The sequence below is a fragment of the Pelmatolapia mariae genome, linkage group LG1 (assembly GCF_036321145.2).
Source record: "Pelmatolapia mariae isolate MD_Pm_ZW linkage group LG1, Pm_UMD_F_2, whole genome shotgun sequence".
Classification (NCBI taxonomy): Eukaryota; Metazoa; Chordata; class Actinopteri; order Cichliformes; family Cichlidae; genus Pelmatolapia; species Pelmatolapia mariae.
Window position 1 is genome coordinate 36,903,963 of NC_086227.1, and position 5,235 is coordinate 36,909,197.

The following is a 5,235-nucleotide window of genomic DNA, read 5'->3' on the forward strand; positions in this document are numbered from 1 at the left end:
AGAACACAGCAGAAGTGACAGCAGGTGAATAAAGAGCTGAATATAAAGAGGTGCAAAGGAAATTGATGAAACAAATGCAAATGACATTCTGAGTAAGTAAGAAAGAGGAAGTATCAACTTGCAAGAAAGCTAAAAATACACGTCTTCCCTTCCTTGTCACTACTGAGCATGCAGCAAATACAGGATGACGTTATTAAAAATATTCTACTGAACACTGTTCACATGTTCAGCACTAAAACACTTTCTTTTCAAGCTACTTCTTCCCTTAAAGCAGGTCAAATTGCAATGTCACTGTGGACAACAGAAAGTACCATGAAATTGTGACAAATACCATATTTATGTATAAAATTGGTAATAAAACTGATTCAAATTCTGATTTCAAAAAGAGATTAAGCTGAACAATTTATATATATTGGAATTTTCCTCCCGTTGTTACAAGAGTGAAATTCAAATTAAAGTCTGTGAGAAACTAGCTGTATCTAATCTCTTCATGTTAAAGTTTTGCATTTTGAATAAAAACCTTGATTTGCATGAACAACAAACAAGCATGAACAACAAAGTCATGGTGATGAAACCTGACATTGTTATTACCCTAAATTAAACCTTCGTACTAAAGGCTAGTGGACAAATCTGAAGTGTGTCTACTCTGCATGCCTTTAATGACTGTGTGTGTTTGTGTCATTTCATCTATTTAGAGTAAAAATAGGATGACAAAGGGAAAAAACTGGTTTCCTGGTAATTTCAATGAAATATTTTGCATTTGAAGACTCATTAAAAGCAGATGCATTAACAAGCTGGTCACAGTTAGGTGACCTTTTCCTATTTAATAATATGTTCCATCAAAAAAGGTCGTGCAGGCCCAAAGTGGGTTGATCCAGATGAACTCTGAAGCTGTGTGGGCCGCGCAAACCCAGACTTATCCCAAATGTATCTCAAGTGGATGTGCCCACACAGTTACAGTAAAGCTGTAAGGAGCAGACATAGCAAAACTAGATGCGTTTGAATAACAAAGAGTAAGAGTATAACAAAGAAGTAGATCAGAGGGACAATTCAGGTTAATCAGTTTGGAGACCAAGTTAGAAAGGCAAGGTTGAGATGGTTTTGACATGTGCAGAGGAGAAGTAGTGAAAATATTGGAAAAAAGAAGCTGAATATGAAGCTGCCAGGTAGGAGGAAAAGAGGAAGACCACAGACAAGTGAATGCAGTGAATGAGGCCATGTAGCGGGTTGGTGTGATGTTAGGGATAGCGTGCAGAGATATTGAGATATTGAACTGGGATAAGGACAAAAAATATGTCCGAAGCACATACATTTAGAAAGTAAGGGTAAAAAACAAGGGAGAAGAAAGTTTGCTTAGAAGAAAACCTATCATATATTGTCATATGCACCTTCACAAATAGAGCTAGCGTGGGAATGTTTCTCTGAGCAGCCACCAGTCCCACATGGTGATATGTGGTAAAAACCGCTGCTTTTTTCCACTATTCTGTGTTGTAGACATTAAATTACTACACTTTTGATATTTAAACTATGATTTACCATATGATAATGATACTGAACAAAACTGAGATTTTCCCTTTAGAATGCCCATAACTCGTAAATGTCCACAAGGTGAAGGTAAAATTCTGTTTAATTTCAAAAATATGCAAAGTTATTTTACAAAAACATCAGCTATAAAGAAACTTTGCTCATTTATTTTTCCTGGAATGATACCAGAAAATACATGTGCAAGTAAAAAACCATGTGCAGTGAGGCAGCTATTACTCTTATTAATGACACCACAGCCTTTAGTGATTCACAGTGTGCTTTAATATAAAATAATTTTCAGACCAGTTCAGTTACAATAAAACGCTGTTCGTGCAGTCAACATAGCAGCCTCTTAAAATACTAAACTAATAATGCAAGGTGAGTTTCATTTAAAACTTAGATCGGATATGCAGACTGGTGAATATGTGACAAAACAGCAATTTTCTGTTGTTTTACCTCTGATCTCTGAAAGCAGGTGGAGAACAGACACTTGATCTAGTGTCTGTCTTCCAGTTATTCTGGACTATCTTTACTGCATCATTACTTTAATTTTCACTCTCAGAAGTGCCCCAACAATGAAAAATTTTAAAATGCATTATCATCATATGTTACATGCTCTGGTGGAAAGATAAACCCCTTGCCACAAACATTTTGTCTGTTGAAATACAAAGAAAACTTCAAACTAAAGTGGAACTTTTAAAATCTTCACACTTAATACATTCACATACATTCTTTAGTCTCAGTCGCTGTCTTATCTGAAAAATTGTGTTATACCTGAGCTTAAAAAGAAAGAATGTTTTTAGGTTTATATTACATTATACATTCCAGCAACACACATAGGCACGTCTTGGGGTATTGGTAGTTGTGTGTAAGCTAGGTGCTTGTGCTTCGTGTTTCACTGCTTGTCTTAGTAACTGCGGTTTTAGCCTTTTTCAGTGACATCATAAACCACAGGAAGATGAAGAAACCTGCATGGCACAAGAAAGAGAGCGAGAGAAACAACTGTTTAGACTGTGTACAGGAGATGCAATGATGACGCACATTTGAAAATAAAAGTAGTAATTCATCCGTGTGTCAGAATCTGCAGGATGTACAGATTGTAGGTTGTGAAGGACCAAAATACAAGAATGTGGAGACAGAGTGCGTTAAACCTAAAGTGAGTCATTTTTTGAGCGACTACAAAAGGAAAGTGAAGTCTAAAAATCTAGAATTTAAAAAAACACACTGACTACAGCATGAAGCTCAGGAGAGACGCAAGACTAGGGAGGAGCAAACAAAAAAAAAAACACTGAGAAGGGAGGAACAGAAGCATCTACTTTGACGAGGGAAGAAGAATTAAGACAACAAACAAGGAACACAAACTCTAAAATAACACAGAAAGTGAGATAACTAACCAGAGAAAACACAGACACATGAATGAACTAAATACAAGATGCCTGAAACAGAAGGAAGGATACACAGTGGGGAACATTTGACATACTCCTTGGTGCCATGTGAAACTAATTTGAACCAGTCTAACCGGTTGATAATAAATTGTGAAAACTTATCATTTGAGCATATTTGTTTTCTCTCTCATAAAAAACTCAAGCACCATGTATAATAGAAAGTGCTTTCCCTTAAAAAGAAATGCATTGGAAACAATATTATCCCCCTCCTAGCTGTTTCCACGTCCAAACTCCTCCTGAGTTTCCAAACTCAAAAAACACTGCAGCATCACTGAGAGTTAAAAACTGTCTATTTATCTTTAATGAAATGATAAGTGTGGCTGGTTTAACAATAAAATTTAACATCCAGATGTCTATAAAAAACAGGATTTATGAAGTTTAATGGAGTTGGAAGTTAGCAGAAAGTTAGCTCTCTAGTTTCCATTTAAAGATGATATAGCATGTTCTGACTGAGGGATTTCTGAAAAATTAAAACGTACAGCTCTGCTGTCACTTTGGACATAAATGAAGAAAAGAAAGTTGAGCTAGCTGGTATATCATGGTGTGCTACGTGGTGACTAGCTACAGAGCTATGGTTAGGATAATATAAACACAGTGAAGCAGGAGGATGAATGCTAACTAAGAGAACGCTAAGAGAGGGCAAAGACAAATACAATCGCATGGCAGGAAGAAGATGCTGAAAACAGACCAAACATCAGTCAGGAGAACACCTGAGATGATTCGTCTCATCGTCATTAATACACTGCTGCATGGTTTGGATTACTTGCTATGAAAAATGTATGATTCTCACCTTCATGTACCCGTTCATATGTTTGCTAGCCTCAGAGTGATTCCTTTTTGACCAGTTCAAATATTTGGTGTCTGGCAAACCATGAGCCATTGGACTGTAGTTACATCATAAGGCTTTAAAAACTGAGCTTTAGATGCAGATAAACAGTTTTACTAAAAACCCAGTAATAAAAACCCAGAGAGGCCGACAGACCTTGCAGTGAGTTCAGGATGCAGAAGAGGTAGAGGCCAGCAGTGCTCAGGTATCCAAAAGCGAAGAAGACCAGGCCCCAGGTAATGCCGAGCAGAGTCATGACTCCCAGCAGGGTACAAAAGTCTTTCTTGGCTCTGTCACGGTTACTCTGCCCAAATTGATTTGGCAAATATAAAATAACAACTATGATTATGATACAATCTAGCACAGAGAAATGTGTTCGTCTATATCAATTTAAGTATGTGTTTTTAGTAAATAACTATAAAATATGATACAAAAGAAGAATTAAAGGAACACTTTGATAACACAACAGACCTGGAGGATCTCCTCCCAGATCTGGACCAGGGCATTACTGAGCTCCTGGGAGCATCGGATTGTTGTTCTATTATATTTAGGTCAGACAAGTATGGGCCAGTCAATGGTATCAAATTCTGCATCCTTCAGGAACTGCCTGTATTTTTTTCACCAAATGATACCAGACATTGTCATGCACCATGAGGAAACCAGGACACACTGATCCAGTTTAGGGTTTGACAATGGGGCTGAAGATTTTATCTGCCTAATGGCAGTCAATTTGTTGTTAATTTCATTAACATCAATCAATCAATCAATCAATCAATCAATCAAGGCTTTATTCGTCACATGCAGGGGGGTCCTGCAGTGAAATGGGACCCCCCCCGACCTTACATAGACACACAAACATCACATGGGGATACAGTTGGAGATTGGTAGCATTGGAGAGAAAAACATTGAAATGTACATTACAATGGGAAAGTACAAGAGGAAAAAAAGAGACCCCTTCTCATGCTATGCTTCCATGGTAGGACAGCACGAGAACAGGAAACAAAAAAACTCCTCTGCACAAAAAAGCACATAAATGTGACACAACATTGGGAAGACATAACAAGCCACACGGTAGGGTGATGGGTAAGGAGCAATGTGAAGCAAACCCAGCAGCCGCCTCGCACAGCGCTATCTTATCCAGCGCGGCACGTAGACCCGCCGTGTTCCCCCACAGGAAACAAGCATCGAAGGCGTTTGGAAAGGGAGGGGGATAAGTGTGTGGTTTTCAGTGTAAGTGTATGTGTGTGCGTGTCCATAGTTCAGCGGAGACAGTGTCCTTCGCCCTGCCAGGCTAAGTAAACAGTCTGCCAGCCAACCCAGGTGGCCTTAGAATGGGGAGGAACAATGTCAACACAGGCGTTATCTCGGATTGTTTTGGTCGGCTCCAGCCTTGAGCCCGCAGCTGGCGCCGGAGGGGTAGCCGTATTAAGATGGTGATTT